Source organism: Galeopterus variegatus, unplaced genomic scaffold (genome assembly GCF_000696425.1).
Source record: "Galeopterus variegatus unplaced genomic scaffold, G_variegatus-3.0.2 Scaffold11571, whole genome shotgun sequence".
NCBI classification, from domain to species: domain Eukaryota; kingdom Metazoa; phylum Chordata; class Mammalia; order Dermoptera; family Cynocephalidae; genus Galeopterus; species Galeopterus variegatus.
Window position 1 is genome coordinate 10,711 of NW_007737682.1, and position 15,241 is coordinate 25,951.

At 33.1% G+C, this 15,241-nt stretch overlaps 1 long non-coding RNA gene across 1 annotated transcript; it reads right to left on the reverse strand.

The window, feature by feature from the left end:
* Positions 1–2,425: 2,425 nt before the first annotated feature.
* LOC103610682 lies at positions 2,426–15,241 on the reverse strand. Its single transcript, XR_552227.1, has 2 exons — positions 15,184–15,241; positions 2,426–2,968 (listed from the first exon to the last, which is right to left on the reverse strand). It is a non-coding gene; the product is annotated as an uncharacterized LOC103610682 (long non-coding RNA).

Sequence of the window (15,241 nt, forward strand, 5' to 3'; positions counted from 1 at the left end):
TTGGGAAATCAAGAAACCAAATTATAAGCATATTGCAACTGAAAAGGTTAGAGGTAGTAATACCCAATGGATGTGGTGGCAAGTTGTTCTTTTCTGATTATATTTCAAAGGTAGCATCAAGGGAATTTGCTGATGGATTAGATGAAAGTTGAAAGAGAAAGAGAGGAGTCAAAACTGATTTTAGATTTTTGACCTGAGCATCTGGAAGGTTGCAATTGCATTAACTGATATGGGGAAGACCACAAAAGGGGGTGGGTTGAAATAATTTGAAATAACTATTAGTCCAGCTCCAAAGATAAGGGATATGTAAGACCAACGCACTGAGAATCCAATTATGGTTTTAATTTTTTGTACTGATGACAATATTTTTTTTAAAAAATTGAATGTCAGTTATTGTTTTCTGGTTTTGGGTGTTTTATAATATTGTATGTCCTTTTTTATATGTTAGACACTATAATGCATGAGTTCAAACAATCTGAAGATGCATTGAAAATTGTTCTCTAGAACAAAACTCATGCAGTTTTACTTTTTCTTGTATTTTTACCATAACCATAATGAACTTTCAAATATTTAAAATGCTGCTGAGATACTTCAAGTTCAGCTTCAATGGAGTAGTTGTATTTTTAAAATATTTGTCATTGACCATTGCATAGATAGCATATGCATTTTGACTGACAAATCAACAATAAGTGGAACAGATTGCATAAAAATTCCTTGAGAGTTTAGGCTTTTTAAGTTTAAGGAAGAATGCTGTGCAGAGACATTTTACCTTATTTTAGTCAGGACAAGAGGAAAAGAGGGGAGAAAAAAAGAGTGAAAATGAAAAATGGGATTGTTATGTCAGGCTTCAGTTGACTTGAGAGGCAGCTGTCAATTTAATGTAGTAGTTCACTACCTCTTGGAAGTCACAGCTTCTTTTCTAGGTTTCCTTATAAGCTATAGACTCTCTCCTCTGAAAAGTGTACTTCTTGCAATTCAAACTTTTGCTTACAATTCAACTTTCACTTGCAGTTTTAGGAGATTCAGGGATTCCCAGAGATCTCAGGGTAAGGGGTGTGTACACTTCAAGGAGCAAACATGAAACACTCTATGTTGTAGAATTTTTCTCTAGAGTTGTACCAAGTCAAAAGAGGAAGGAATGCCTGCTGGAAGAATCATTCAGGATTTTACTGGCCTTCAGAAAGTGTCCTTCTTTCCATTATAAAGTTGTGTGTGTGTGTGTGTGTGTGCGCGCGTGTGTGTGTGTGTGTGAAAGAGAGAGAGAGAGAGAGAGAGAGAGAGACAGAGACAGAGACAGAGAGACAGAGACAGACAGACAGAGAGAGAGAGAGTTTGTGTGTAGCCGCGCGTGTGTGTGTGTGTGTGAAAGAGAGAGACAGAGAGAGAGAGAGAGAGACAGAGACAGAGAGACAGAGACAGACAGACAGAGAGAGAGAGAGTTTGTGTGTAGCCAAACTAATACTTTCTAAAAGAGCTTTTTAAGTAGAGGGCCAAAGAAGTGAAATCTTCTGCTCCAGATGACACTTTTTCCATTTCTTCCCCATATTTCTCTTAGCTGCTGAGTGCATTTATAATGAATAAAATACACATATAGAGCAACTTTATGGGCATTTTAAATGCTGTCAAACACAAACACTTATTAGCAAAAATCTCATTGATAGATTTTTCTTCCTTTCCATGTCTTTTGCTCGTGTATTTTGAACATGAAGTGTTTTAAAGAACATGTGAAGCTAGCCTAATTATGACTGTGTTCCTTTGGCCATAATTTATGGCAAATGGTATCTAGAAGTTTAATTAAAATAAAAATTTAATGAATGTGTATTGAGTTCATACCCCTGGCGATGAAAACTTTAGATACTATAGCACAGCAGTGAAATTCTGATAGCAATGTATTCATTTTTTAAAATATGAAATTAACATGACCATAGTGACCTAACTAAAATTTTTAAATTCAAAGAAGTTAAAAATTAGGTCTAAAACTCTACCCTTCAGCTACAACTCTGTACAGCATAAGTGGCAAAGACAAAGACAGTGGGTTAAGGTCTGAGTTTCCAACAGCAACTCTGGGACAAGATTGTTCACCTTCAGCCTGTTGTCAGGAGCGATTGCAACCCAGACAGAGTATCTCTCACAATTTAATTGCTGAAGTTTAGCTTCATCTTGTTTCACTCCATGTCTTGGTAATTTCTTTTTATTTCATGAATTTTCAAAATCTCCTTCTCTTTTGTATTCACATTTGTTTAAATATGGTGCTTCTGTAAATCCACTACAAATTCATTACCCAATTTAACTTGTTTCCTGGTACAAAACTTGGAACTAATATTTTCTATGATGAATTCACTACTCAGAAATAATTTAACATGTGACCCTGCTGTTGACATAGAAATTCAACGTGTTCCCATGACGGTCCAGTAGAATGAGTGAGTAAAAAGCAATTGATAATATTTTATAATGAAGATATTTTATAAGGCATTTACATTATCTCTTTCAATCACTATGACAACAACAGATAAAATAACTCCCCAACTACCTGTGTGATATGAGGGCAATGAAGATTTTTTAAAGCAAACACAATTTGTTTTAAAGTTGTTATGCTGTTTAATAACAGTTTGCTATTTTTATACTTTGTGTGTGCTTCTTCAATCAGATATAAATTTTAGTAGGGAAATAAGCAAACGTTCTTAAAAATGAATTATAAACAACTGTGTTTTAGAATACTAAAAGGAGTTTTTAAAACTTTCAATTCAGCAAAGTTAATATTTTCTCCTAATCGAAATAATGGAAAAACAAAAGTGTAGACACATTCATGGCTTAGGGGAAACGGTCTTCATGCCCCTAAGGTCATGTTCCTTAGCAGCCATTGTTGAGATCTGCTTCCACTACAGTCCTGCATGGTAGGCACCATTTTGTCTTCTTCAGAAGGTTCATCGAGACATTGGTTACTGTTAACATGTCTCAAGGTTAGTCTCTGTAAAAGATAACCAAATAATTAGTGCAGCCTATTTCAACTTTACCTTTACTAACACATCGGAGTAAATCTGCTTTTTAAAAAAATTCTATCTTTTTTTTAGTGTAATACACTTGTGATATGCTTGTAAAAGGAGCTGTGCACAGGTGTCTCTGAATTAATTATTATACAACTTTGACTGCTATGGAGTCACCATTGTCTAATGCACCTGTATTTGCAGGTGATTAAAGAAATTGGTCAACATTTATCATGTGTTGCCAGGCATTCAGGCTCCCCTGCAAAAAGCCCATTTGTGAGCTCTGAGTTCAGATGAAGGCTGTAAATATTAACAAACTTTGGTAAAAGGTTATTCTTCAGCATGCGTTATTTAGTAACCATTTGGTAAGTATGCAAATAGATGTCACAGCTGTGACCCAAATGAACAAAACTGCTAGAGATGTTTCCATTTCAAAATACTAAGCAAACCATTGTATCGGTGACCATGAGACATTCAATGTGAAAGAGTAATTACTGTAGCAACAAATGATCTGTCTTACTTGATAGTCTCACCATATTTTCATCTTCATTTTTAAGAATCTTAAGAAATGATCAATATCAAATAAAAATAGGGGAATGATGATCATATATTTTTAAATGATATATGTATATTTTATTTTCTTCATAATTCCAATAATTGTGTCAAGTTAACCAGTCATTATATATCCTCTCTTTGGACTTCTATATACATTTGAAATCACCTTTTTAGACTTTACAAATACACAGTTTAACTCAATATGCTTTATACATACTAATAATATATAATTCTGTTCAGTTTCATGAGCAATGCCTAGAACCATATTATATGAAAAATTCCCCAACCATTCCATCTTTTCTCACAACAATGCGGTCCAGGGAGCATAGGCTTGTGGTGGAGGATGCCTAATAGACAGCAAGGAGGAAATTAAAAAGAGCAAGGGTATTAGATGTGAAGGAAATTTCAAGATTGAGGCCTTTGTAGCTGCGCTTTCAATACATGGAATCAAGCTCTTTATACTAAAAAATGAAGGAAATGGACAATGATAGGCAAGAAGATGGTTGATTTATGCTTATGGTGCCAGAAATTCAAACATCAGCCAGCTTGAAAAAAATAAAAGATACAAAATAAAACAAAAACAATATATGTTTTCTAAAATGGGATGGTGAGAGGCTGGTAATGGACACAAAATTACAGTTAGGAAAAACAAGTCCTACTGGTATACAGTCGACCCAGGAATCTATAATTAACAATGATTTACTGCATGTTACCAAGTGACAAGTAGAGAGATCAAATGTGCACATCATAAAGAAATAATTGGGTTTTGCAATGATGAATATGCTGATTGTCCTGAATGGATCATCACACATTGTGTACATGTATGAGACATAACTCTGTACCCCATAAATATGTATAATCAATTTGTTTCGATAAATTTTTTTAAAGTTCTAGTTAAAATCAACAAAATATTTTTTATTTTTGTTACGTATCTGATGTCCTCTGCATATTTATTCTCTTTCAAAAATCACTTACCATCGCGTGCTTCTATTAGATCCTCTTTTAAAAAAATGTATGATTTTATGCTTGTCAAGTATGTTATTGTCCATTGAGCTAACACAGAAAGCACTGATGTTACTCGGATCTGTTCACACACCACAGTAGTTGCATGCTTTGATCAATTATCAGTTACCTTATGTCAAAATATAATATAGACTTTGAGACTTTTCTTTAAGGATCTTATTGAATATGTGTTGTCAACTACATATATCATGACAATTTAAAAAATACTAGGAAGTATTGTACTTTCTAAAAAAAAAATGCATAAGTATTTCCTCTGAAGGAATTCATTAATAGTCAAAACCTACTGTTGGAAAGATAACAAAGAGCCAACCCCAGAACTCTCTTTTTTATTGTAGTGCAGTAGAAAATCAGACATTTTAGTCTCATATATACCTAAGTGTGAGTTCCTATTCTCCTAAATATCCTTTCCCCTTCTGCTTAAAAACTTTGACCTTCAGTCAACTATCTAACTGCTTTCTTGGCAACCTGATAAGAGTAAAAATGTTAACTATGTTTCCAGGCAACGTCGTTTATGGCAAAAATGACCTGTGTCTGATAAACTGCATATAAATATTTAACAGGAAGCCATGTTTGGGGCTACGGTAAGTGCAAAGACTTTTGTAATTTTGCATGTTCTGCTGGATTCCTGGGAACTAGGCCTATGGAATTGTTATAGGAGCTGTCACATCCTGTGAGGATAAGGCTTTTAATCCAGAACTTTTTCTACACTCGCCTGATGTGGATCACATCTTGCAGCACACTGTCGCCTATGGAGAAGCTAGCTCCAAGAAGCCGTAAGAAGGGCTGTGGGAACTGCTGCAGGTCCTTCTGTTGAGAGAAGCAAGCTGTAGTCTCCACCCTAGAACTCTATAAGTACATTAGTGGGATTCAATGTTTAGTTAAGCCTAAAATCCCTTGTGTGGCATTGTACATACCAGGTATGGTTACTTTGATAACACACTAAGATAATATACATAAATTGCTTTGTACTAAGTTTTCTTTGTGCAGAAGTTGTGCACTTTTCCAGCTTTTCCAATGCTTATGTTCAGAATGTCCTTGTCTCAAATGTAACTCTAATCTAAACAATACCCCTTTCGTCTTCCCCTCTTATACCTCCGTTTCCTGCTCTGTCACAAGCATTCCAAGCTCAATTGTCTCCTCCACTAACAATTTTTAACTGGTTCATCTGAACCAGAAAAACTCTGAACCTCCCATGTGTTCACATAATAAGGTACTAGGCAAAGTACAATCCTTTATATACTGGACAATAAACCCCTTAAAATCAAGGAGGACATGCTCGTATTTGCACTCTTTATAAGAATTCCATACCAGTTGGTTGATTTGAACTGAATGATTCACTTTATTGCTTACTGAGAAGATAGTCACAAATCATTCTAGTGAGTGATAAAAAAAATGCAAATTTAAAAAAGGTTTTATTGCTTTAATTATATTACTTAACCAAGCACAAAGACAGGCTTAGAAATAATTTTCTTCATAACATCATTGAAAATTACACCTTTGGTGGTCTTTAATAATACATTTGCTCAGTGTTTTGGATTAAAATAATTAAAATTTTTAGAAAGGATATGCTATGTCTGCATACAACCAAAATATCTTGTAAAAATTAACAAAATTAAATAATTTCAGTGCTCCGAAAACAATCCATTTTTTGGCTATGTTTTTTATTCATTTTTCTCAGCTCTGATGAAAATCAAAATCTATTGTCATATAGACATGGCGATAGTTACCTTGAAAAAGAGTTAATATGTAATATATTCCACCAATTATATTTATGCATATATATATATATATATATTTGAAATAAAGAAAAAAAACTGGAAAATACATATTCATTAATGATAGACTAAACACTACTTAATCTATGCAGTCTCCAAATTAATGAACAGGTAAGGAGTAAAAGACAGAAAAATAACTCCCTTAAGAAGTAGTACATAAAAATTTTTCTTAACACCATTTTAAAGAAGCAAGTTTCCAGGTTTCAATAGCCAAACATAACAAAAATACTAAAACAAATTTAATAAAGTTTGAAACACAAACCTCTAAAAATTATTAGAGAATGTAATCAGTAGAATTTCCAAAAATATTTCTAAAAACTTCCATTCTTGTATAGTTTCTTAGCAGCCATTTTTGCAAAGTGCTATCATTACATGTTTCCACAGTGGGATGATGGGAGCCATCAGCTACTTTGCTTACTGAGAGACAGGACTGGGTGATTATGTGAAGAAGAGTGTGGGTCTGTTTGACAAAGAAAATAACGAATAATGACAAAATCAAATACAAAGGCAGTAATAAATCAATCATCCAGGACAACATACAATTTCTACCCGAGAAGGATGAAAGGCACACATCACAATAATTGCTTCCATGGAGCTGTGAGCCACATCCTTTTGGGTGGCTTTGATATCAACTGTATTCAGTAGGAGGAAATGGAGATAAGGCAAAATATGGAGAGGGGCTTAAGATCAAATGATGAAACATTTTGGGCAAAATTTTGGATAGAAAAGATTACATTCTCAGTGTTCATCCAACTACTAAAATGAGTGATTTTGTGAGTGGACATTGAGTAGACACCAGGGAAGAATTTCGGGGATAATTTAGCTTTAGGGCTTTACTTTACTTTGTACAGTATGGCACTCAAATTGCTTGCACCTTTGTTTTCATAGGGCTAACCTGGTGGTGGTTATAAGGGTTCCACCTGTGTATTGCCACTCTCATTAGATGTCAATTACAAAGTTAATGAAGGGAGGAAAAAGGAAAAGATCAACTCTGGCCTCTTAACTTGATCTAATTCTCCAAACATAATGTTTAATTAATTAATTTGTTTATTTGTTGCTTTCCATCTATTTCCTCCACAGGAGCATAAGCTCCAGAAAGGCCATGGACCACAGCTACCTACATCAGTAAGCCCAGGGCCTTCCCATGAGAGACACTGACTATGTTTGCTGATGGAAACACTTAGTAAAAGACCAGTGCAGAAGATAAATTCTATTAAAATTAAACTACATCTCTTGGGCAGCTTCATGGACACAAATCATTGGATTTACCTTTTCAAAGATTTATTTTCTACAGTAAAATGGTAGATAAATGACTTACAAAGATAGGAAATGTAATATTATAGCATATATTTTCCATGTGAAATGATACTGTTAACTACAGAGTTTGATTTGTTAAGCAGACTATTTTTTTTAACCAAACCCAAATTTCCTATCTATACTGTTTGAAATTTCTAGGCTAGATCATCCTCTACCCCCAGTGATTTTTCTTCTGCAGTAAACTTTTCTTGGTAAATGTCATGTTAACTTCAAAGATATTATTGCTAGTGATTGTAAATTTCATGTGTTATTAAAAAGAAAAATGAATTATAAGTTTTCCATGGTATAAAATAGAAACAAAAATATTTTGCTTATGCTCAAGAAATGTGACCCCAGAGTGCAAATATGATATGAATTTTCATAAAAACACAACCGTAATATTCTCCACCGAAATGTTTATTACATGAACGACCATGAAAAAAATATTCAAAGAAATTTCATTCCAGGTACTTCTAAAAACCTATATACCAGGAGAAAAATCAGAAATCTCAACCCCATTGAAATAAAAACTTTTTCATTTAAAAAAACTCACAAAATTACTGTGTTTTTATTCCCTTGAAAACAAAGTATAATTTATTTATCTTTTCTGTGTATTCTGTATAGAAGCGACAATTAAAATTTTATGTTTATTTTAGTAATTTTATCATTTGTGTATATTTAAATAGAGTCATGCACCACATAAGGACATTTCAGTCAATGATGGGCCTTATATGAGTATGATGATTGTCCCATGAGATTATAATGGAGCTGAAAAATTATTTTTCTATGTTTACATATGTTTAGATACATAAATATCATTTACAATTGCCTACAGTATTCAGTACAGGAACATGCTGTACAGATTTGTAGCCTAGGAGCCAGGCTATACCTTATACCCTAGATGTGTAGTAAGCTATACCTTCTAGGTATAAAGTTTAGAGTACATCCTATGACATTTGCATAATGACAAGATCGCCTAACAACACATTTCTGAAATTAATCGTATCCCAGTCATTAAGCGAGGCATGACTGTAATTGAGGTCATCTAATTAAATATCTTTCTTCCATTTATACCGGGGGCATTTTTTCCTATCATTAAAATAATCTAAAAACATACCATTAAGAAATAATTTCTATAAAATGGATTAGTCAAAATTTATTTAACTTTTCCATTTGGGGGAATGTTTTTCCAATCTGGAGCTATTATAAATAATGCTGTGACAAACATCTCTGAATATGTCTGTCCATATCTATAATAACGTCTTTAAAAATGGATTCTCAAAAGTGAAATTACAATGTCAAAAGGTACAGATCAGTTTAATACATATTATCAAGGGTGTTTACCAAATAAATCCATAATAATAGCACCAGTAGCAGCTAACACTTCTTGTGCTTTCTATATTCCAGGATACTGTATTACTGACAGTTTTACTGCACCTTCACCAGTATTGTGTGTTACCATTAAAAAACATTTCTTGCCATATTGATAGGATAAAGAAATAAATAAAATAACACACATGAAATGAGCAGTTTTACTGCACCTTCACCAGTATTGTGTGTTACCATTAAAAACATTTCTTGCCATATTGATAGGATAAAGAAATAAATAAAATAACACACATGAAATGATTTTTTATTTATTTATATTTGATAGCTATTTAAACTTCTTTTTCAATTTCATTGGCTATCTATATTTGTCCTATGCTGTTTATTCAAGACTTTGCATGTTTTTATATTGGATGAACATTTTTTTTAAATGGTCTTTATTAAGCATATCAGCCCTCTGTCATATTTGTTGCAAATGCTTCATGAAGAGACTGTCGTGTTAACTCAATTTTGAAGGCAGTGTGACACAGAGGCTGCCATGCAGCTTGCTGCCAAATATCTTTTCCTGGAGGTTTATTTAAAATATTTACTAGAAAATAGGGTAATATGAACCCTAAGCTAGTATTGTTTTTTGCTTAAAATATAGCATTACTTAATTGTACTCCCCTGAAATGTAAAGCATTAGTATTTCCTGGATGCAAAAATTGTCATACCATTTTAAGATGCATAAGAGAAAAAATTAATGATTTCTGCCTGTAAACATATTTGTATGTTTTGCTATTTAAGATGTGTCACAGATACAGTTCCTACTTAAAGCCAACTGGAATCAAACTAGGGGAACAATTTTGATGATATAATAAGAACCGTAATATTGTAAAATTAGGTCATACCTTTGTATTAAAAAGTACTAAGTACAAAATTTAATATTTTAATGAATAAATAGAAATGACTGCATAGTTGATTTAAGAAATAATCAAATAGGTCCAAGTTTAAAAGATGGCATATGAAAAGTACAAAATAAGACCCAATTGATTATGTTATTACATATAACAATAAACAAAATAAGAATAAACTTAGACTATTATAGACATTTAATTTAATAGCAAAGATAATAGGACTTCCCCTGCTGAGCAAAAACATAATTAAAAAAATTAACACAGTAAAGTTATTAAAAATATTAATTATGATCTCCTGACAAAGTAGTCTGTGCATTCAGTAGAATAAAATAGGGGAATTCTAAAAATCAAGTATAACTGCTAATAAACAGGAACTACAAATGCAACACTAATCTACTTAAATTCCTACTCACTAATTGATTCTAATGAGAAATCACAGCAACAGGTTGACGGGAAGATGGAAGGGAATATCTGTCTAATGTATACATCCTTCAAAAGGTAAATTGAGCCACTGCTTTTATTAGGAATGCTACTCAGGGAAATGCATGGGATGCATTTATAGATCACTTACCTTGAAATTATATTCCCATTTACCCGCTTTCTGATAAAGGTAAATAGAAGAGGGGAGATTAAGTAAAGTCTAAATATAGGCTTCTGTGATTTCAGTAAATACCAATCTAACATTTTACTTACTGAAAAATATTCCTTATATTGTGACTCTGGGAAACATTTGATACAGACGGATATAGAATTCATAATAAGTATTTTCTCAGTCAACTTGCTCAGTCACATGAAAAAAAAGACTTATTTTTAGCATCATATTTTGCTCCCTTTTTTTTTCCTTTGTTGCATAGTGTTTATTGAGCAAAAGAGTTCTGATCTAAAATTAGATTCTCACACTGTATGTAGCTGCCTGGATGTTCAAAAAGAAACGTGATTATATGCACATATTGCAGGAAAATGTAAATTTCAAATTGATTAGAACACAATTGTGATGTTCAAACAGAATATAAGAAAACCTGAATAGAGTAGAATGGATGGATGAAAGACACCTTTATAAAAATAATTTTTAAAATGTCTCAGAGAGTTTAAATTTAGTTTTTTTTAATCTTTTTGTTTAACTCTATGGCAATAGGCATTTCATGGAACAGAAGTGTTTCAGTAATTTATTCAAGAGATTCTAGACCGGGTGGGTATGCTGCAATTTTGCTAAAGATGGCCAGGTTGCTCCCAAATCAAATGGATTTGGCCAGGTATAAAGTGACGGAAAATTAAATTCATTTTTGTGTTATGTATGAAATATTTAGTTAGGAAAGTGGGAAACTCTATATTTCAAATCAAAGCTGGCCAAAGATATGCATTTATTACCAACATGTGTTTAGTTTCATTCAATTAAAAGAAGAAGTAATTAGATATGGATTAATTATATAATGAATATGTGTAGCTAAAGTTTGTAAGCAATTAGACCATAGTGACAAAGCAGTTTTATGATTGCCTGTTTATCTAAACAGATCATATTTATTGCAGACCATCTTTCCCATTGTTAAAGAAAGGAGAAATTCTATGTGAACAAAATTTAGTACTGTGAATAATTGATAGCATTTAATTATTTCATCCAAACTGTACATTAACCTTATTAGGGTATCATCATTAAAAACAGCTAATTATGGGCCGGCCCCGTGGCTCACTTGGGAGAGTGCGGCGCCGGGAGCGCCCAGGCCACGGGTTCGGATCCTATATAGGGCTGGCTGGTGCGCTCACTGGCTGAGCGTGGTGCGGACGACACCAAGCCAAGGGTTATGATCCCCTTACCGGTCCAAAAAAACCCCCCAAAAAACCCAGCTAATTATTTCCAGTTTTTCAGTTACCTCAAGACACAATGTAGTGTAGTAGAAAAATTGCTGGATTTAGTGCCAGAAACTTGAGTGTGTAAACTTAGACCAGGCATTTATCTTATGCTTCAGTTTACTAACGTGAAAAATACAGAGAATAATATCTGTCTTATAAGACTATTGTAAAAACTGTATGAGAAAACAGAATTATAGACACTCAATTAACTTTCTCTTCTCTTTCCCTCTCCCCCATCTAAGTAAACAAAACCAAAGCAGCTGGATTCCTTGTTTTGAGGCTTCCTGACACTGTTTCCATTTTTCTCTGGCTGTTGCAACAATTCTGCTCCTATTTATAACTTTCCCTTCTAAGATTGAAAGGACTATGGGAGACAAGGTGATGGAATATTTCAGCTGTTCACACTGTGAGCTTCACAGTTGTACTGTTAACTACCTTACTTTGAATACTTTATTAGGACCTAAATCCTAACTCTGCTGCTAGTGGTGTAATCTTTGTGCTTTAGTTTCCTCCTGATAAAGGCTGATAGAAGAGAACTTTAAGGGATACATTTTGGTTCTGTAATTCCATGCACTCCACCAATTTTTATTCTGCCTTGAAACTGCACCACCTCAGAGGTTTCTCAAAGAAGAATAATTTTGCTCTTGCTAGCAAAAGATAAAAGAATTGAAGAAGTAGTAAGCAGCACTTGCCTACTTTCCACAGGTTGGAATCTGAGAAGCATAGAGGCACTAAGCAGTACTCCTTCCCGTCTCAGTACCTTTCACCCTTTTACTCCCTTTCTCTCCCCTGTGTCCTTTGAGGGACTTGTCATTTCCCTAACTTTGCAATATTTTTCAACAGTATAAAATGACTATGGAACATATGTAGATGTTTGTCACTGTCTAGACCTGTCCTTTTCAAACTCTAATATATACGTGAATGACCTGAGGATTTTGTTAAAATACTTGGATTTAGTGTCTCCAGTGTGGTGTCTCAGATTCCACATTTCTAACAAATTCCCAGGTGATTCTAGTCCTAGAGTCACCCTTAGGGTAGCAAAAGTTGGAACTATTCTGTGGACTAAAGGGACCCTAAATTTGAAACTTAAAAGGAAATCACACACACACACAAAATATTATCTTTCAATTTCATTAAAAATGATCTCTTTTTTAATGACCTTCTCACATATAAAATCAAATTTCAAAGCTGCAATTTCCAGAAAGGCAATGCATTATTCCTACAATTGTTCTATTCTCATCCAATTTCTCTACATTATTAATTATACACTTTTAAATTTGGAAAAGTGGTGTCATTAGACAAACTGAACATCACAATTTAATTTTGAAAGCATAAAAACAGAGTAAATTATGCTATATGATTATCGAGATAATCTGATTATTTATTTAAAATAAAAATTTATCAATATTTATGGTATATTATAAGCTTTTTGTGTGTGTTCCAAAAATAAAGCTAACATGACACAAAATATTACAGTGCTCTGAAATACTGCAAGTCTATTGTCTACTACTAGTCATCCAAAACAGTAAATTTACAAAAAACCTTTTTTTTTTATCTTAAGTGAAGGTATATACTTTTTCCCCTGCTTATCTTTCAAAATTTCTTAGTATTCAATAACCTTGTTACTGGCTGACAGAAAATATAAGCAAAAATTTACACCTAATTACCACCAAAAGTTATTTTAGAAATGAAGAAATTTGAGTTATGACTATAGAAGCCATTGTTCACTCAAGAGATATAGAAAAGTTTAAAGACTAAAAATGGTGTTCTGAAATTCAACACTGCTTTATCTTATACAAAAAGTACAATCATTCCCTTCCTTTATAGATATATGCTAGATTTCCTTATTTTTAGCACAAGCCCCAAAATGTCCTGGATTCTTGGTAGAAATTAAATAGCAACAACAACAAGAAGTTTTGTTTAAAAAATAAATACTACTTGCAGGATATCTACTTCATCTGGACATATATCTACACTTTTCCTCCCCAAAGGAGTAGAGATTAAGTGTCTAGATTTAGCCGTATGTATTAGTAGAGGAAATGTCTTCTGTAGGCTTAATATAAACGATGATGATAATAGATAACAGTCGAAGAGGAAAAAAAAAAAAAACAAAACAGTGGTCAAACAAGGTAAATACGATATTGAGAAGGCAAAAGAGTCGGAATGGAACCCACTGGTGTAACACAGGAAGGATTCGGGCGATGATGATAATAGATAACAGTCGAAGAGGGAAAAAAAAGGTAAATAAGATATTGAGAAGGCAAAAGAGTCGGAATGGAACCCACTGGTGTAACACAGGAAGGATTCGGGGTGTTGTGTCCCACAAGAAGGTTTTGTGGGCCAAGAGCCTCGTAACATTGTATAAACTTCAGGCCCCAAATTAACGCTATATAAGGAGTTTCAAATCCCATAAGAATTCAGTAAATTTTCCTGATATTCAAATCAAGAAACCACAAAATCATGCAAATTAAAATGACATTCAAAAAGTTTTTTAAAAGGTCTTGTTAAAATATCAGTAGTACCAAAAAACCCATAGGTTGATTTTTAAAATGTTGCTCTTACAGAGTATTTTAGGCTTACATAGAACACTGCATCTGTCGAGACTCATTGACCTCTATTGTATGATTTATCGTGTAAGAATAAAGCTTAGTTCTTCTTATAAATAAATCATAAATTTTCTTTTAAATAATCATTTAATAATGTGGGAAATATAACACCTTTTATATGTGTTGGCCAATTCATTTTGCTAAGCAAAGAACTGAAAGAAACGAGGCTGTTTTCGAGGCAGCTTCCTCAAGCAGAGGAAAATATTTCTTTTTTATTAGCTCCACCTGATGGCTGATCTGGTTTTCACACATGGCCTGGCTATAAATTCCCAGTAGTAATTTTTTTGTTTTCCCTCCCTCTTCTCTAGCAGAAAGGTGTGCTATATTGAGAAGAGGCTACTTAGCTGATTATGTGCCTAATTATTTTATTGAGTTCTGCAAAGAATTTACTATTGTGAATAGTAAAGAATTCTTTACAATATTCTTTACAATACTAAAGAAATCTTGTTAATCGTGTCAGATTTTTTCATTTAGGTTGAGAAGCATACATATCATAGATTACAATGGTGTAAAATTTAAAATTTGATAATATGAACATATTGTCAATACTGTCCTGTATGCACATCTTCATATGCACCTCTCATGTAAGCTCAGCTTGCCTCTTGCCTAATTTATATTAGGCATGTACATGGAGATAAATTTTAAGCACATAAAAATGATTTTACTTTACTCATTCGTGTTTTATACTAATGAGCCAGTTTGGCAAAAACCTGTTTATATGATATACCATCCTAATGTGATCAGATATGAGCATGCATCCTTGAAAATACAATTCTGCCAATGCAGAAAAAAATAGCTTAGGATTTAAATGTTTTTGAAATATATAACTGAGCTTAAGTATTAAATAATAAGTAAATTAAGGAATATACTTTACCTCAGCATCATATTCCCATAACTGATTTCCTCTCATATGGTGGCATTTTAACATGATT